The sequence below is a fragment of the Mauremys mutica genome, chromosome 14, assembly GCF_020497125.1.
Source record: "Mauremys mutica isolate MM-2020 ecotype Southern chromosome 14, ASM2049712v1, whole genome shotgun sequence".
Lineage (NCBI taxonomy): Eukaryota > Metazoa > Chordata > Testudines > Geoemydidae > Mauremys > Mauremys mutica.
Window position 1 is genome coordinate 16,868,224 of NC_059085.1, and position 20,611 is coordinate 16,888,834.

Consider the following 20,611-nt stretch of genomic DNA (forward strand, 5'->3'; position numbering starts at 1 on the left):
TGCAAAGTGAGATTCCAGTGATCCACCACATAAAATGGAATTGTTCTAAGAAAGAAAGAAAATCTATTCTCTCAAAGAGGGTTCTGCTTCATTTTGATGAAATATAATTTTTTGTGTAACAATATAAGAAGTCTGGACGTTTTGTTACATACTTAAGATAAATTTCTGAAATTGTGTTTACTCCATTTTTTTTAAATCATGAATTTTCTGATGCTATATCATAACATAAAGTATACCTCATTATAGCGTACTGACGCATGTACAGCTAGGCATAGACAGCCTTATTGCAGAGAAGAACTATTTACATTAATTAGAAGGAATTTCTTTTAAAAAAAGTTTAGTGTAAGCAAACCGTTTTGAACTGAATGTGCCTCGCTGAACTACTTTCTTCTTATGTCAAGAAATTATTTGCAGTAACCTTGTCATTAGTCAGTTATGTTTGTGATATCAAATACATATGATGGCAATTAAAGGCAGAACCTCAGCAGATCCTGGTAGTATGTTCAGGCATCGCTACAGCTATTTTCAGCAGAGTTACACTTACTGCATCAAAGAATGTCATAGAGAAAAGAAAATATGGTAACTGTTGCTTTAAATTATAGCTATCATTACTTCAAAAGGATATTCACTCAGAAACCACTGCAGATTAAAACTATTTACTTTTTCTGACACTGAAAGGAAAGTAGGCAGTTTCAGCCTGTCATCTCTTAATTTTCTTGAATGAAAAAAAAAAAGCCGTTTGGTCTAAGAAAAGTCCGTTGGGAATTACCAGAAGGAATATGCTGAAACAGCTCTCCTGCTTTATTTTGACCTTTCCATGCCTGTCAGCCTCCTTAAGTGTCCCAGGTTCCTTGCAGCTTATTTTGCAGAGGCAACTGGAAAAAAAAAGTTGTGTTACTGTTTTGGCTACTTTAACATCATGTACGCACAGCAATTTAACAACAGGTGGAGTCCTTCTTACTCACACGGACATGTTTTCTTCCTAAAATGAGACGGTAGAATAAATAAAGTCATGGTCTTCTGAAGAGTAAATTCCAAGTCAAAGCATAGGCTCATGTACAAATTAGCTGGAGGGATCAGAGACTTTTTCTAGTAACAGGAAAATACCATCTACCAAAAGTTTAAGCAAGGGAGTTTCTAGTCTAGTGTTCTATTCAATGCAATGTTTGTTTAGGTGGGTGTTGGCCGTGGGAAGGTCTGCAGAATTCTCAGACGCTAATCTTAAATAAAGTAATAGCTATTTTACTTATACAGGTATATCCTTTCTGCCCGTTCCTCCTGCCAACATGCTTAGGATGCTGAGCAAACAGTCAAGTTACAAGAATATTAAAGTATCATAAAAAGGAGAAAAGAAAATTTAAAAAAGCTAATTTAAAAGTGCAACATTGTTTAAAAAATGTGGGGGCAGGCTGGTATCCTACACGGTTGCAAACAGTAACCACCTTAAAACTAGAGAAAAACATTCACCACTGCAGGCAAGGAACATGTAGCACAAGTCAGGAATTAGGAGGTGAGTGTGGGTGTGAAGGTGGCCCCCAGAGAATCTATGTCCAGCACAGACTTTGTGAGGTTAGGCACTACAGTATGAAAACTTGTACAGTGCAGCGGTGATCAGTAAAGCTCATACCATAAAAAGGAAACTTGGTAAGATCATAATGTGCTGTTTAATCTAGGACTATAGTTTAATCTAGGAGTGTGTTTATAGCACAGGTATGGAAGCAGATTTGAAAGGCAAGAGTTGATGGGTTGAGATTAGGCGTCCAGGGTGTTTATGCCAATTTCAAAGGTGGAATGTTTCTTCTGAACATTTTTGCTTGAAACCAGGTGGCTCTGAAGCCACAAGCATCTCAATGACTCATTCTTATTATTTTTTATGTGCATTGGAAGTGATATCAGCCTTGCAAACATTCGCCTGTTCAAACCTCTCCAATGCCAGACATTTGTTATTCTTGGTCCCAGTGAAGCCCTAAGTACATAGATCCAAAACCCAGGCAAGAGATAAGGCGAGGGAACAAACCTTTCCACCTCTGGCATCCTAACTGCCTCATTCCAAACCACCTTTGGGGTTCAGGGAGCTTCAGTGGAGTTGGGTTTTCTGGTATGCAGAAGATGTGCCAGTAGGAGCAGTGGAACCAGACTGAGTCTCCTGTGAGAGGATCCTCTTCACCCATGGTGGTGTAAGGAGGAGGAGACAGACTTTACCCTGAACTGACAATCATGAGCACATGTGCATATACAACAGTGTACCACCAACTCTTATAGTCTCATCTCACCCTTTTAAAAGGGTCCTGGTTAAAAAGTTTAAGCACAAAAAAAATGAGCCCTTTTCATTGCTGGAATTTCTGCCATATTCTAAATGTTCATTACTTAAAAATTATTTACCATTTTCCCACTGTTTTTTTTAAAAGACTCCACCTAGAAGCAAAGTTTTGTGCTGTCTTGCCCCCCTTCTAATTCTTCAGTATCAATTAACGAATAGACAGCCACCTTCTTTTTACTGATCTCAGTGGTCCCACTGGGATTCTAGATCAGAGAGTTTTGCCTAAGCAAGGACTGGGCCGATATCTGGATTGGGCCCATATGCTTTTCCCAGGGCATTGTGCACGTCAGTCAGTAACATCAAACAATACTAAGCCATGTCATTTTGTCTCTTGCATAAGTAAGAGTGTGTGAGTGAGGGAAAGCGTGAATGTTTCCCGAAAGTGGATAAAAATATTGTTGAGCTCCTCAAAAGACATTGAAAATGTAATGAAGAGATAATAGAATATTACATTTAAAGCAGAGTTGATGCAAGATTAAAACTGAGAGAACACCTAACCAGTGAAGTGGTGAAGAGAATATCAAAACTTGCCAGAATATTTTACCTCGTGGGGGGGACACTGTCCTTTTTTTATGCCCTAGCCACTCAGTTACAATAGACTCAGTCTCATTGGTGACGATGCCAGCAAGATTGTTAGCACTTCACACTAGACAGTCCATATGATAAGTCATGTAGAATGTAAAAGGTTGCTGACATTTTCCGTTATGTGTCTTTTCATTAAAGGTAACTACCACTTTAAGCAAATTGTTTCAGGGACTGGAATGTAGCAGTAGTGATCTAATTAGTGTAGGCTGTAATTTAGGAGGGTTCATTATGTCACAGACATTATGACTCCTGGGTATTACTAAAGGACTCATTTGTAGTACTTGAAATGAATTTCTCATGAACACATATAATGTCACCCATATAACTAGTATGTAGCTTTAAGATGATTTGGCATATTTAAAATCTCTGACTTTGTTGGGGATTAAGTTTCCAGACCGTAATAAACAAATCAGCAAATAGCAGAGATTTACTTCTTGCTAAGAAAGAAAAAAAAAAGTGGGGTGAGGGGGCTAATAGCCATTTCAGATTGAAATGGCAAGTGAACGCTGACAAAATTACAAAGGAAGCCAATAAATCATTTAAGTGGAAATATTTACAGTAATTAAACTAAAACTCACACACACCACAAAAGGCCAAAGCCTTTTGTAATTTTGGGTACGATACCTATTGGCTTCAACCAACATAGCAGAAGTTTAGTGGTTCCTTAAGGGAAGCTGGTTTTATTTATTATTTCTTTTCTTAAAAGCCCCCACGAGCCCTACTTTAATAAAAAGGCAAGTTACAGACGTACAGGTAAAATTACAACTGTATAAAATACATGAGACAAATATATAAAGATGCCTTTTAGTGCAACTAGTTTCAGTGGCAACATAGTTGAAATAGAAGCTGCTTTGTAATTAGGTTTAAATTGCTAAACTGAAAAGCTATTAAATATACAAGCTCTAGTCTTATTTGTATATTATTTACTTTTCCTTGGGGGGAGAGGGGTTTCTTACCAGTTGAGACATCCACTGCTTTTAGGAGGGACTAGAAAGTGTATTCTCCCACTAATGTTCCTGCTTTATCCATTAGTCACTTACACCCTGATTCAGGAAAGCACCTAAGCACGTGCTTAACTTTAACCAGGGACTTAGCCCCCGATCCGGCGTCCTTTGAAGTCAATGGCAAAGATCCCATACATGTCAGTCATGTAGGCTCAAGGCCTTAGGGACCAATCCCGCACTATTAAAATCAATGGAAGTTTTGCCATTGACTTCAATGGCCTCTAAGGGTAAGTCTACACAGCATACCCGCCCTGCCTACACTTCAGCACCTGAGCTGCACCTTCAAAGCAGTGTCTACACAGCTATTTTTATGATCACAAGTGCAAGCACTAGCCCAAGACTGTCGACCAAGGCTGGGAGGCTTGCTCTAAAATGCTGACAGACATACCATAAGGGACCCTATTCTGATCCCACTGATCCAAAGTTCATTAAAATCAATGGGAGTTTTTGCTTTTACTTCAATGGGATTTGGATCAGGCCTTCAATGGCAAAACTCCTGTGTGTTTTCCTCCTGCCTTCCAAAAAAAACAATTTTAGCAAATGAACAAAATATCTCAAATAATTAAGCAAAATATTGAAATTAATGCCAATATACAGAAGATAGTATTGCTCAGTCTTAAATGTGTCTACCCAGTTGTGCATTTTCAGGATCTCATGAAAACAATGCAGAAGCTGAACTGTTTTATTGACCCTTTTCTCTTTCCATTTTCGTAAGATGATATTGTCAGGCATAACGGAAAGAGTTTTAGAAGACTCCCTGAACTTTTTGGACATTACATTTCTAAGAGGAAATAGGTGGCTTAGAAAAATCTCAGCCATAGATTTCATTTCAGCACGTTGTTAGATTTCAGTTCCCTTACAAGTCTATGAAAACTTCTTTCATATTGTCAAGTTATTGTTACCTTGGTTGAAATAAATTAGCTATTGAATGCACCTTTTAGATTGGTTATTACTACTGCTGGTGCCCTTGTTGGCTCTTACAGTTATGTTTTATATTTCTAATAGTGTACAAAGAAACAATTTTTTAAAAATACAATCAGAACATTTTTTCTAAAATTAAGTTTTGACAGGAGTTCCTTATGCCCATGTGCCCATATGTGAAAAAGTGTCATTAAACCATGCTCTCATACAGGCAGTACTCAGCATCCCTGTAGCTGAGATGCTATAGCACCACATTCTAAAGAATGCTAGTTTCTTATATCTTTCATTATTGAGGGTCTTGTAACATGTGAGCAACCTTATTCTGTATTCAAGAAACATGAACCAAGCAATTGTCCTAGGGGTGCAGTGGGTTTCTAAAAGTCCATTAATCTGATTAATAATTGGTCTGCTGACAACTTAAGTGTCTCAGTGCTGTTAAAGCTAAGTATATTTTTAACATATCTGACTTCTTCCTATTATCTGTCATCTCATATGAAAAGATGGCCAAGTAAAAGGTTGATAATTGTAAGTGTGTAGAAGCATCTATATCATTGACTTATTCCTTTTACACTAGCACTTGGTTTCTCATACTCAGAAATCTGTTCAAATAACGTATGCAATTCACTAACTCCTCATTTCGGTGCTTTCCTTTTAGTGTCCCTAAGTTGCACCATTCTATACTGAGGTATAATTTCCAATATCAACAAAGACCATCAACTTGCAGATATACGTTTAAAAATTGTGCTGCTGACTTTCATTTAAATGTATGTGACTAAGTCGGCAGGGCACTGGCCTGCAACTAAGGAGACCTGCTTTATAACCTATGCTCTGCCACTGACCAGCTGTGTTACCTTGGACAAATTACCTCACCTCTTGTCCATTTGCTCTTCAGAGTAAGGATTATCTTTTGCTATGTATTTGTACAGTGCCTAGCACAGTCTCAGGTGGTGCCTCTAGGTGTAATTGTAATGCAAACACTAATCATGTTGTACTGACAACTGACATCTGAAGTAATTTGTTCATCCACAGCAGCAAACTCCCCTACAATGCCCCACTGTGTGTCTTAGTCATAACCTGTATAGGTGAGGGGATAGGTCAGTCTTTACACCAGTTCCATCCTTTGTCTCGCTGCTGAGTCTGCCAACGAGGTTCCTGGCTCATGTCAAGTGTGATAGTGTGCTTTGTGATATGAAAACTTCCTCCCAGGAAACTGGACTAAGACCACCAACAACTCAATTCACCAAAGAGCCATTGGATATGACTGATCGGGGCTGGATTCACAGTGGGTGTAATCTAGTGGAGAGGATACACTAGACTGGCTGTCAGAGGATGGAGTGACAACAATGGACAAGTTATGGGGGAATGAGGTATAAAACTGATCTTTCCCACTAACACTTCTGTTCCCAAGGCCCCTGAGCATCCCCCTGAACCTTGGTATTACAGTAACTCCTCATTTTAAGTCGTCCCGGTTAACGTTGTTTCATTGCTGATCAATTAGGGAACATGCTCATTTAAAGTTGTGCAATGCTCCACTCTCCCAACTATAGTACTGTATTGTATGTACAGTATGATTGTAAACACACAGCATGTACACTCTACTCCCCCCCAGCGTAGTATTAAATTGCTTGGTTAAAAATTGTTTAAAATGTATATAATGACTTTTGTCTGGCAAAAATGTTTTCCCTGGAACCTAACCCCCCCATTTACATTAAATCTTATGGGAAAATTGGATTTGCTTAACATTGTTTCACTTAAAGTCGCATTTTTCAGGACCATAACTACACCATTAAGTGAGGAGTTACTGTATTTGCACAAGAGTAGCGGCTGCCTTAAAGAGTTTAGATAGATAATTATCTACATAAAGGCAGCAAGGTAGTTTGATTATAATAATTGTGTCTAATTTTTGAGTTACAAACCATATAAAGCACATGGGAGAGACTGGTGTTTTTGGTAAACAGGCTTCATTAGAGAAACAGAGAGTACAGAAAAACTACTCTTAAAGAATAATGGATAAAGCCAGACTAGATAAGCATTAAGAAATCATCAATTCCTATCTTTTCTTTTTTTAAAGTGATCTTGACCTAACATGACTTGAAAAGTTACCTGGTGTGCTCCTGGCAGTCACTGGAGAACGAGGAATGTTTCTCAGAGCCTGGAGAAGCCCGAACAAAAGTTTTCACATCAAAATATTAACAACAGGATTATCTGAGAGAATGACCGCCCTTTACCTTTAAGTGGGGGGTGGAGGGAAAGGGTGGGTATTTGGCTGGCCGGCCAATGAAGGGAACTGTGCTTATTGGCTTGGGGATGGGGGAGGAATGAAGACTGCTGCAAAAGGAGCAGCGTGGTTGCTGACTCATCCCTTGGGAACGAGGGATTTAAAAGGGGCAGCCCTGTGCCTTAACCCTCCCTTTTGCATGGAACATGGTGAGGCAGCATCCACCCTCCCTCCCCCTTTAGCTGGGGAAATACCTGGTTTGGTCCAGACCTGCTGTGGGCATTACACTAGCCGCCCCTTTGTTGAGGGTTCTAGGAAGGAATTTTTCCCTTGCCACCATATCGGCCTAGGTGGAGTTGGGGTTTTTTCCACCTTCCCCATAGTGGGTTCGGGTGGGCTCTGTTCATGCATGGCGTGATGGGCGGCAGGCTATATGTCGCAACTCATTATTTAAGTGTAGGGCGGATGTCCAGTGCAGGTGCTCCATAGGGAAGGTATACAGTGACTGGAGAAATGGCTTGAGAAAGGACTCAAAAAGAAGTGTTCGGTAAAGGAGTGAATAGGAGGCGGGGGCGCGGTTGGGAACTCCTATGATTAGTACAGCAGGGAGCCAACCCCCATTATTATGGCCCACCTTAACCCTCTGTCATAAACAGATAGTTAAGGGTTAAGGTCTGTTTTACCTGGAAAGGGTTAACATGTAGTACCTGGTGACCACCTGACCAGAGGACCAATCAGAGATAAGATTTTTTCAAATCTCTGTGGAGGGAAGCCTTTGTCTGTGTGAGAACTGTTTTTGGATCTAACAGAGGACAGTCATGTCTCCAAGTTCTCCTGGAGTAGTTTCTACTAATTAATAGTGAGTATTAATTAGAAAGGCGAATTAGTCTTATGATTTGATTTCTATATTTGCAATTGTGTGTTTGCTAAAGGAAATGCTTTATTCCTGTTTGCTGATTTTGCTTTGACTGAGAAAGGGGGGAGGGGGAATTCTCTCCAGAGATTGATAAGGTTATACCCTATGAGTGTCCAGCTTGGGCTCATAGAGATTCTGTATTTTCTTTTTATTCTTTAATAAATTCTTTTCTATTAAGGACTTGTTGGTCTTTCCTTGGGTGGATTCTCAGGGAAAGGGGAGGGGGAGGTATCCCTCTGTAGTTGGATCCCGGTATCTCTCCTAGGAAAAGGGAGGGGGGAGGAAGCAGGGGGAATGGTTTGTTTCTCCTGGGTGTAAGAACTCCATGGATTTGGGGCTCTTGGAATCCCCTAGGATTTTGGGGAAGGACTGTGTCTCAATTCACATTTCCTAATTGAGTGGTGGCAGCGAGAAGGAACCCTACCCTAAGGGTTAGGGTGGTGGCAGAATACCTGCGGGTCCCCATCTTTGAACCCACAAGCTCAAAGTGGGGGTGAGATCCCATAGGACATGGTGGCAGAATACATGCGGGTCCCCATCTTTGAACCCACAAGCTCAAAGTGGGGGTGAGATCCCATGACACCCTCCTATGAGGGGGGTGGGGAGGTGGATGGTACAGTCCCTGTAATGGATTTGCTGGAGGGACCTGGATGGAAACAGAGCGGGAAGTGGTAAAAGTCCCCTGGGTAATTATGGAATAAACATGGGGTTACCTGTACTGTACACTTTTACCTGCTGGGTAGGCCCAGACATCTAATAATAGAGTTGTGGCCTGATTAAACCCATGTCAAATGTCTCCTGTCCTTCTTTCGGTATAGCCAGAGAAGACTGCAGACTGCAAAGCTGCAGACTGCAAAGCTCTACCTTTGCACTAAGTTATTGGGCGTGTGAATGTCACCAACATATTCTGGGAATATAGTAATTTAGTAGGTGGTGGGAGATCTGGCAGTTCTGAAAATATTAGAGTAGAATTGTGAGATAAGATTAAGTGCCTTAAGGTCTCGTATTATGTATCTAAGGTCTAGAAAAGAATACCAAGCCTTTGGTCATTTCTGTAAAAGAAAACCCAGCAACAGGTATCAGGCAGCCTAAGATAAGATCACAGCCTTTGGGGCTGGTGAAGCCTGCAGCTAAAGAAGGAGCCCTGATTTGGGCAAATGATAAATGTAAAGAAAAAAATCTCACCTTTTGCTTTAAAAATAAAATTAAAAAACATTTCTAGCCCTAGTCCTTGTAAAGAAACCCCTGAAAACATAAATGAACATTAATGGTGAAAGGATCTGCAACAGGAAGCAGGAGGGAAAGAAAGATCCGATTCTGCACCTCACATACTTTGTACGTAAGGATTAGTCTACATGCAAACGTGCATCAAAATAACTAAATCATTTTCAGTCCACCCCTTTTGTTCTCTGTGTGTGCACATTCATTTTGTGGAATAAAAGTGCTTTTCCTTACGTGTCCCTTTTTACTGTCCACGTGCAGGCTTGCTCTGAAATAACAAAAGATGTGAATCAAAACCAGTTCTTTATTTTGGTGCAAGTGTGTGTAGACCAGTCTTAAAATGAGTGGCTTCAGAATGGGGTGTAATCTGAAGCATCATTTCCTTAACTCTCCTCAAAATATTTGGAGTGTCTCTATGCAAAGTAGTGTGATTTTGGGAGACAAGATTCAGTTATTTTGGGGAGATAGTTTGGTAGACCCAAACTGCTAAAGGTCAAGTGTGGATTGGATGGAATCAGAGGAAATTAATAAAATCTACCTCTTTCCCACTCACTCAAAAAACAAAACAAAAACCTCTAACGTAGGTTTTATCCCATATAGAAATAAGTGACCAAGACTCCATGAAGTCCACTAGGGACTTAGCTATTGCTATTGGTTTTACATGGAAGGCATCCAGGCACTACATGAATGGGCAGCAGTAGAAAACCCTTAAGATAGATGGATACATCAATAGACCATGTGAGGGAACGTATTGAGAATGGAATTGAATGGATTGCCAACTGCTTCAGAAAAATCAGTTTCATCTTGATTTGAACACTGTGCCCTGGACCTTGTACAAACAACCTTCAAGGCACAAGGGCTGGAATTTTCAGTGTGGCTCAGCAGCTACAACTGGGGCCAGATTTTCAAAGACCGTAGCATGCTGGGTGCTGATCCCTTTCGAAAATCTCACTATAAAGCCATGTCTTCATTGCAGACATAACTTGGGCCCTTACTTGGGCATTACCCCTAATCAGGGGCAGCTCCAGGCACCAGTGCACCAAGCGCATGCCTGGGGTGGTTTTGGTGGCAATTCGGCGGTGGGTACGCAAAAGGTGCGGGACCGGCGGCCCTTCCGCAGGCGCGCCGCCAAAAGCCGCCTGATTGCCATGCTTGGGGCAGCAAAATACATAGAGCCCCTGCCCCTAATCCCCTTTGGTTCATACACAAAACCCTCTCACCTGAGTTTAGTGTACTTTTAAACTCAGGCTAGCTGGCCCCACAGGTGGGATAGGCTGGAGTTCATCTATTTTCATCCAGGCTGGTAAACTGCCCACTTTGCATTGAGGACACAGGCTAAACCATTGATAGTCCTCCAGTGCCTTCCTAAATTTTCACTGGGAATGAATTTGGCCTTATAAGCCTGGCACTAATCATTCATCTTGAGCCAGTTTGAAAGTTCACCTCTCCAGAGACAGCATAAGTCTAAACTGAAACATTATGGGAAATAAAATGTCATTTCACTTGAGAGTGTAAAGTAAATGAGGAAAGAACCACGTGAAAGGAGCAGAATTCAGGAGGCACTCTTTTAAGCTGTCATTTATCACGTATGACACAAGAATGTTGACATCATCCTTGGATAAATGACATTGGCACCTGCATCAGAAAGATATTTGGCAAAATGGGCAGTTCTGAGATATAGCAGCAGGGCACTACTCATAGACTCTAGGAGCTTGCAAGAAAGGAAAAACAGATGATTTTCTTCCAAAGAGAACATAAGGGTTTTCAAGATTCATTCTCTTTTTCTCCCCGTATCCCTTCAGGGGGCTGGGAAACTATTTTCTAGAACCCAGGAACAGTTTAAACTCAAGCTGTATGTTATTTAAGAGCTAGATTGTGGCATTTAAACTACAGCCCTGTGTAGGGGCAGCATCAAGCCACATTGCTCCAGAAGGAAGACCAGGGATATAGTGCCTCAGACAGGCACAAGCTACTCTGCTGCTCTGTATGCTCGGGAGGTGGCAACGTGCAATCTGTTCCATCTGCTATGCCTCTTCCTTGCTCCACCACCCTGTTTTGGGGGACTTGTTCCCTGTTGAGGAAAGTAGGAACAAACAGTGTCTGCAATCCTCAGAAAATAGCGAGCACACAGACTACTACTGTAGGAAGCTTCACTTTGCAATGTAAAGGGGTTGGAGCAGGAGAAGCTTCTTGCACAATTCATGCCTTGGTACAATAGCCAATCAAGGGCTATCACAATCTGTTTCTAACTATGCAAGCAAAGGTGTCTAGAGAAATCATTTACAGCTTTGTCTTGAGATAGAGACAAAAGTAGTTTTTATGCTTTGGAAAGTTGAAGACCAGTTGTATTTGTGGGGGGAAATCCTGCTAAATTAAAAAAAAAAAAAGAAAATGTCAGATTTGTTTTCATGTCAGATTTTCCATTGGTTCATGGAAATTAGAATGGAGATATGGTTAGGTACAAAGTTTAAAATTTCCACAAGTTATTCTTTCTAGAATGAAAAGAACAAGAGAAAAATAGCTATTTGATTTGGAACAGAGGATTGAGGAGGTTTCTTTAAGAGGAATTAAAAATAAGAAGATGCATCTATTACACAGGTATTTAAATCCATTCTCAGGTAATTTACACTCAGTGCCAACAAACTCACTACCTACCATCCAATCTCCAACTTATTCTAATTCTCAAACTACTGTCCAGTTTATTTACCATGTATAACCAACATTATTACACAACATATTTTCTAGGGGATACATAGATCCTTTTTGCCCAGCACAGTTTCTAGGGGATACATAGATCCTTTTTGCCCAGCACAGTCAGTACTATCTTCTGGAACTCTCAGGGCACGAAAGAGATTGGAACCTAGATGAAGTGAACCCAGGCAAATCAATAGCAATACTAGTTGGAAGGAGGAAACACTCTGAGGAACTGAGTGGCCATTCTCTGGATTGTATGGCTCATCCTCTGGGAGTTAGTACAGTGTTCAGCTCTGGGTCCTACCAGATTCATCTATGGTGTTGGGCAGTCAAACAGAAACAGTTACAATGGGATCTAGCAAGTGGTTCCTATCAGAACAATGACTCGGTGGCCATGCATCCAGGCTGTATTGTTGTAGCCTGGGTCTAGATAAGAAGTTGATGGGGAAAATACAGCTGATCTTCTAATCAAGATGCATATTACACTAGTGTGCCTCAGCCTACACTGTCTTTAATATGAGGTCCTGTCTCATGATTTGGAAGAACCCAACTTGTGGGCTGAGTTGCTTCCTTGTCTGGTCTCACTGGTCCAAAATTTGCTGAATCAAACAGGGAAGAAGGAAGGGGAAGAGCAGCACATGGTTCTAAGTGGTCACCAGCAGCTATCGCTGCCCCTTTGACTAGGCTACTTACCTAAAGGCTGTTTGGGTTTGTCACACTGTACAGAGGGCAAGGACGTGTGTGGGGCCCAGTTCCAGCAAAGCATGCGGTTGACTTTAAGTATGTGATTCGTCCTGCTGAAGCCCATAGCCCTGTTCACATAAAATTGAATACGTGCTTTAGGCTGTGTCTACACTACAGATTTCTGCTGGCGTAGCTACGTCAGTCCAGCGTGTGAAGAGGTGTGATCCCTGACCAGCATAGCAGTGCTGGCAGAACCTCCTCATGTAGATGCAGTTATACTATCGAAACTGCTTTTTTCGGTATAGCTCATTTCACTTGTGGGGGTGGTTTTACAATACCAGTACAAATCACAGCTTTGCTGGAATGACTGCATCCTGAATACACAGGCTGTCAGAAGCCCCTAATGTAGATACGGCAAAACACTCTTTTATAGCATGCCAGTATTCCTATACTGGTAAAGTGCTCCTAGTCTAGAGGGGAGCTCAGTGCTCTGCTGGATCGGGGCCTGTGTGAGTGACTGTCAGCAACCTGTCATCTACTGGGGAGAAGTAATTTGTTTTTTTGAATGGCAAAATATTACTACAGGGTTTTAGTTGTTTTTCAATTGTTCTGTTATAAAGCACACATTTTCCTCCAACTCAGATTCGGGGCTTTTTTTGGAAAAACAACAATAAAAACATATCCTTGGTTCTCCTAACAGTTTACTTGTCACAACCTATTATTTGTTCAGTTTATTCTGTCAAGTGCAAATAATGATGAAATAGTTTAGTAGTAATGAAGATAAATACTCTCCCAGAACACTGGGAGATACTACATCACAGTTTATATGCAATGCTTCCAAAATACCCTAAAGAAAATTCTTCTGGGCTGGTTTCAAAAAAGAATTTATACGTCTGATTCTGATTAAAATATGAGTTATTGAAATGTTATATTCAGTCCAAATCTTGCATCAACTGCTTGATCTGATAGATTGAAACAAAAATAAGAGGAAAAAAAATCCTCTGAGGACATTTTGTACTTTCTATGTTTTAGCCAGATTATGATCTAATAGCAGCACGGACTTCAGGGATGTTTGTTTATCTATTTTGAGCCCAGTTAAAATGATTTAATGCTGTCGTGGAGTTTCACTGGTGGTGTGTTGGACCAGACTAAAGCATATCAATAACTCTGTCCTAAGGTATTCACAGCAGCAGGTCAGTAATACTGACAGCATCATTTGCAGAAGCAGTACCTGAAAAATTGGCTGTACTCATTTATGAGTATTTGTGAACACAAATCAGGTGGCTGCATGTTTAAAAACCTGATTTGCATATGCAGATCTACATCTGTGTGGCTGCGGTCTTACATATAAAATGTCAGGGCCAGTTTAGAAAATTTCTCCCCTAAGAGGCCTGTGAAGTGGTACGTACCCCTGCATGGACCATGAATGGGTTAATGTGGGCCTAGGATGCCAGTTCTATTACCTAGCTGCACCTGGAAGGAGATCTGGGCTTAATTGATCACGAAGCCCAGCTAGTCAGGAGCAGGCTGGTTAGTATAGAAAAAGGAAGTTTGTAGTAGACATGGGCTTGAAAGGCTGCTGAGCTGAAAAAACAAAGACAACGGCTGTTTCCACTAGAAATGCTGCAGTGGTGTCTCAATGTCGTCACTCACTACGATGGGAAGGGAGGAGGTTCTCCGGTCACTGTAGTTAATCCATCTCCCCAAGAGGCAGGAGCTAGGTGGATGGAAGAATTCTTCTGTTGACCTAGCGCTGTCTACACCGGGGTTAGTTTGGCTTAGCTATGTTGCTCAGGGGTGTGGCTTTTTCACCCTCTTTAAAAAAAAAAAGACCAAGAAGAGGGGCTGCAGGGAGAGGGTCTGCAGTTCCTCTCTGGGAACAGAGAAGTGGTGAGGCGGCAGCCCAGGGAGGAGAATGAGCCCTGGGATCCTAACCTGAAAGAAGAGTCACCCTAGAGACATTGCAGGGAAGAAGGCCTGAGAAAGGCTGGGTAGGAAGAAGCCCAGGGAAACAGCAGCAAGGAGTTGGGCTGTGCAGACCTTGGCTGCTGGCTGTAGAGTCGAGATATAGGAGGAGAGACCACTACAGTGATGGAGCAGCCATCAACAGGGGGCTTCAGACCAAATGACAGCTGCTACAACACTCGGTCCATGGGGAGGCATTCCTGAAGTGAGCAAACCCCTTCACAAGACCTGATCTTGAACTGACACCTAACTCAAGCACCAGGAGTTCTCCAAGAGCTGTGTCTGAGCAAGGAGTTCAGGATCAGGTCCTTAGGGTTTTGAAAATCTGCGCTCTATGTTGGGCCACTTTTAAAAAATCTCCTGTTAAAGGAAAATACAGCAAATTTGGGGGTAGCAGGAGGAAATTTGAAGCAATAAAAAATTCCATAAATATGAACTCAGTTGCTTAAGGAGGCTAAGTATAAAAGACAGCTTCCTTGTAATGTCCAGCTGTTTCTCCTAAATATTTCCAGTGAACCTACATATGAATAGTTTCAGAAATGCCCCAAGAGGGAATATTAGTACTTAGCTTAAAAAAATTATGAAGGATTGTTTAACGTTTCTTGCAGCTCCTTGCACTGAAATCTGTCAGGATTGGACAGGTGTTATTTCACCATAGTACTAAATAGCTTTCTGACTGCCTTAACTGTGGATTGATCCATTTTTACCCCTTCTTGCCTTTCTGCAGTCAAACACAGATGTAAAACAGATTAAGGCTCTGTAGAAAATAATAACAATAAAAACAACACTTGAGACTTTTCGAGTTCCTTTACAATAAAATGCAGAGAGGTGGGGAAAAAACCACAAGAGACTGAAACAAAACGACTAGGGTCTTGACTGATAGCTTCACGAGATGACAGCTCAGCAAGTTTTTAGACATCTGTGGCATGAAGACTGTTCTTGTCTATCCACAAGTTAAAACATATGTACAATCAAGGAGACTGCCTGCCTTGCTATTGAAGTTTGTTTCTCCTCTATTACTTCTGTATAACAGAGCTTTTCTTTAGACTCTGTATTGTGCCAAAGGGATAGATCCATAAAGAGATTTAGGTGCCCAAGTCCAAAATGTAGATCCTCAAAAACTCAGCTGCCCCTTAATCCCTATGCCCCTACGCTTCCACTGGTAAAGCCCTATAGGTTCCTTAATTTCTGCCAGTGCCTAACCCCTAGCACATGCCTAAGTCCCAGCAGCATTTTCAAACTAGGCAGGGCAACACCTAGCTGATCTGTGAGGCCTAAGCCATCAGGTGTGCCCAATGCACAAGACAGCCTGAGGAGAAGGTAGACCCCCTTACAACTTTTAGCCCAGTGGTTAGACATTCATGCAGGATGTAGGAGACCCAGATTCAAATCCCTCCTCCCTCCTTACCTGACATATAGCATGGATTTGAATATAGGTCTTAAACGCCTAACTCTTTGTGCACAGCCCACCCCCCAGCCTACGTGTTTCCTGTTATCTGTCTTAGGTGGCTCCCTACTCAGATTGTTGACTTTTGTGGAGCCCATTCAGAGGAGCCTAACTCTCTTCATGCCTTGAATCAGGGTCTTGGGTGCCTAACTCAGGGCTGTAGATTCCACGAGGCTCAAGGGCACTCAAATTCTGGCCATTGCAATGCTGAGTCTAAGTCCCCTTTGTGGATCTAGCCCAACACCCTTCGCTTTACAAAACTATTCTTTCTACATTTTTAATGTTCTTAAGGCTAACAGTTGGCAATGCCTGAGGACAAAGTATAACAACTAACAAACCATTATCAATATATTCGTATTTATATTATAATAATAAGAGATATACCTATCTCCTAAAACTGGAAGGGACATTCAAAGGTCATCAAGTCCAACCCCCTGCCTTCACTAGCAGGACCAAGTACTGACTTTTGCTCCAGATCCCTAAGTGGCCCCCTCAAGGATTGAACTCACAACCCTGGGTTTAGCAGGCCAATGCTCAAACCACTAAGCTATCCCTCCTGCCTCCTGTGCCCTCCCAAAATATGAGGTGCAAATAAAAAAATACATAATTCAGTTTTCTATAGTGCTTTTCATGTATAGCTCTTTCTGAAAGATGGTCTGTCCGATACACCCAGGGGGGTAAAGCGACTTGGCCAAGCCCATACTGAAGGTCAGTGTCAGAGCTGGGAACAGACCCCAGAGAGTTGATTCTCTGTTGCCCTTCATCTTGTGTAGTTGTTGATATCAGTGCAAAATGCTTCCATACTGACATCGTAGCCTTTTCCTTTGTTCTGATGTAATTGCCTACACAGGGTACGGGCAACAGAAAATCAAATCCCTGGGTTCTAGCCCCACCTCTACCACCAACCTTAAGCCTCAGGTCTCTTGCCTCCCCATTCAGTATGCTGTTCACTGGAACTCATAACACACTCCGTTCACGACACTGTAAGTGCTCCAGCACAGGGACAGTCTAATTTTAAATGTGATTGCAGTGAGTGTTACAAATAATAGGAGAAAAATAAGGGAAGAAAATATATTTCATCCAAGGATGGGATGGGATGGGATAAAAGATCCCCTTTGGATATATATCACTGTTGCTCGTATGTCTGAGCAGAAGAAAAGTAAAATCCCCTCTATAGCCAAAAAGCAAAAATAAGTATTATGTATTTTTAATTTGTACCCTTTCTCACTATTAACATCATAAAAAGCTATAACAGCTGGAAAACCTGGAGCAGGTTTTATACTTCTCAAAGTAATTCGTAAGAAAGGCCCCTTACCATTTGGAATGTTAAAATAATCAGTCACAAGGATAAGTGGTTAAAAATAGCATTTTTCATCTGTGGATCTCCAAGCTTTTATCTGTGGCTCTTCTTTACAATGAAGGCAACGTGCTCCACCCCATTTTACAGGCGGATAAACGGAGTCACAGAGTGATTAAATGACTGGCCCAGAGTCACACAGCAAGTGAGGCATATTTATTCTGAGGGTTAAAATATGGGATTTTAGTAACTGGGAGAGTCTGGATGGGTTAGAAATTAAGACAAATACTTCCACTGTACAACCAGAGGCTGAGCCTGTCATAGGAAAAGCATCACAAATGCCTACTAAAGCCAACTGGAATTTGGGGTGGGCACCCTATGGGATGCTGGAAATTATTGGGATTTTTGTTTTGTTTGGTCAACAGTTGTAGCACTTTGGTCAGCTCCAGGATTTGAACTGGGGGATCTTGGGTGCTAAAAGCATGAGCCAGGCTCTCAAAAGAAGTGGTATAACAGACCCATGTCTTCTGTGCATCAGGCACAGTGGGGGGACTCGTGCTCAATGAGTAACAAATACATGAGGCTTGTTCATTGATTTAATTATATTAAATAAATGTTGGTTTTTTTTTTAAAAGATTGCCTTAACCCTGACAGAATTTCTTATATTTTGATGTCAGCCGAAGGAAATATGTTGCCAACTCCACCAATCAAAGTCTATTTTCCACATGCAGCATATTCTGCCAGGAGAAAATCCATCAGCCAGCCATACAAGGGACATTGGGCCAAGAGGCTTGAGTGACATGTGGCCACACCAAAAAACCTCAAAACACATGTCTGAGTTGCCACACGACTTGTAGAACACTCTTCATATGTACCAACCAGACAACAACTCAGTGAGCTGCATCTTCGGGATATTTTGCACTGTCTTGTAACTGTTTAGTCAGAGAAATAGGGTTGGCAGCAGATATTAAAAGTGGCTTGGCCAGGGCAATGTCAGGGACCCTCTAATTAAAAAGAAAAAAGACAGAAACATTGAGTGGAAGGAATGCAAGTCACATTCTTATTTCAATACTAAGCACTTGAACAGTGTAACTTGGTTATATACAAAAGACACAGTCATGGTCTGGATTGTTATCCAATGCAGATTTCACCCTGGAATTGAAATCACATAATTAAACAGTCGAGGCTGTATATGGTACTTGAAATGGTGCCAATCCCATAGAAATATTCTAATGATGTCAGGGGAAATGGAATTCTAGACTGATGATTTAATTGGTTCTTCAGGATTCAGTTGGATAGACTAATCATAGTGAATTTGGAATCCCATGGCTGGATTCATAAGCAAGATAATTACCAACTACTTATTTTGTTAATTTCCCTTATTTTTTTCCAGATTCATGAACCATTTTCAGCATTCAGAAAATGATTCATGAATTGCTTGTGAGTCAGCAGGAATTATTAATTAGTCCCTGTGCACTGAAATTGATCTATTATTTAACCAATTGTTTATGGAGCTGGATTCATTTGTGGAGCAAGTAGGAAATTTTGCAGGCATTAATATCCTGCTGTCTGTATACAGGAAAACCTAGAGACAAACAAAAACTCTGAACATACCAGACTTTGGGGAAATCAAGCTCTGGATCTGAACTTTGTGCTTTAAACTCATCTCTAATTAAATCAATCTAAGGAATCTTTTCAATGGTTTTCTGAATAATCTAAAGCCAAGAAAGTCTTTTCTTATTTCACATTCCTATTGACAGTGGCCAAACCCCACTCTCTGCTCCATCTAAGTGCAGGGGAAATGGATGGGCCATATGAACCATAGAGTCTCCTATTCATTTTAGGACAGGATAGTTTAAATGTGTGAAAAATGCCTACAGCATTGACAAACAAACCCATAACGACCTTGTTTAACTAAATCAGGAAAATCAAAATGAAATGAATGGTAAAAAAAAATATCAGCCTATATCAGCCTCTTCAAATTAATACAGTATTTGGTGATTCCTACAAAAGAAATCTGACTCTCTAATCCTGGACTTCTCCATCTTCTGATGTAAAGTAGTATATATGTATGGTTTAAAGAAGCATTTCCCTTTTATGAAATCAGTGTCTCCTTTCCCCCAGTGGGTTATTATCTCAATTTACCTTAGTGCAAGAGGATTATGCAGCCGCAGGCTATCACTGAATGAACCTGGGGCCAGGACCTTTCTGTCTTTGCTCACATAAGTATTCATTTCTCACACACAAGTAGTACTGTGGAAATCACTGAGTCTACTCATAGGACTATGGGTTGCTCGCATGAATAAGAGTTTGCAGGATCCAGTCCGTACTAATGACCTTTGATTTATCGTCTTACCTGGAAATGATTCAGTTTCATGCAGTTTGTTTTCATTCCATCTGTTTTCTGCTAGTAAACAGTGATAATTTCCCACTCACGTTCTTCCAGACGGTCAGTCAGAGGAAATCAAGAATAACTCCATTGACTTAATAGAGTAACTCCAGGCTTACAACTGTGTAACCAAGGGCAAAGTGTGACTCTTTATGCCCCTATCAGCAGCAGTAGCTGGCCAGCCCCAGGGGTTCATTCTTATTCACTCAGTAACTGTCTTCTACTGACACATAATGCTTCTTTTTGAAAGACTACACTAGAGAGAGAGAGAGATTTTCATGGCAGCATTTCAGAGTTAAATCCTCCTTTGATACTGTCAGAAAATCCTTGCCGAGCTGACACTGTATGTTAAAGGAAAAGGGTGCACAGTAACAGAAAGCAAAAATTAAACAGGATATTAATACCTTGTAGTTAAGGAAACATTCCCTTTCAATTCCACTCTTTCTTAGTGAACTAGCCAAAATGCATCACAGTATAATTGAAGCAGCTCATACAATTCTCCTGAATGAGAGAGTAACAGGTCTCCTTCTCCTCCTCCCAGACACACCGGTCCATAACAGCTGGTTAAAAGTAGCCTTCTGCTGAACTGCTTCAGCTGTTAAGTATTCCCTTCAGAAATCTCACACGTTTAAAATAACCAGGTTTGCTTCATTTCCCCCCAATCTTTTATCCAGCTTATTAGTTTCCAAAGAGACAAATATGAGATGAGTTGTGATTAAACGTCATATTCAAACAGCCCACGAATGCTAACTGCATCTTAGAAACTTGAAACATGTTTGTACCCTTCTGATTTGCTCCTTCTTCCATTTGGTGAAAACAGAGGTTTAGCTGTTGTTTTGTTTCTTGCTGGCTCTCTCTCTTTGCTGCAGAGAGAGGCTTTAACATTAATGGGAAATACCTGTGTAAATCCCTAACAGGTTGAATGGAAAAATGACTTTTTCTCTGTTTTG

General features: G+C 41.1%; 1 long non-coding RNA gene across 2 annotated transcripts in view; it reads right to left on the reverse strand.

Moving 5' to 3' along the window:
* The window catches only part of LOC123349546, a 30,437-nt gene extending 10,244 nt beyond the window's left edge, over positions 1-20,193 (reverse strand). For both annotated transcript variants that reach the window (XR_006573573.1, XR_006573572.1), the window contains exons 1-2: positions 20,066-20,193; positions 770-875 (exon numbers count right to left, since the gene is read on the reverse strand). This is a non-coding gene — a long non-coding RNA (uncharacterized LOC123349546). The remainder of the gene's footprint in view (positions 1-769; positions 876-20,065) is intronic.
* Positions 20,194-20,611: the final 418 nt, after the last annotated feature.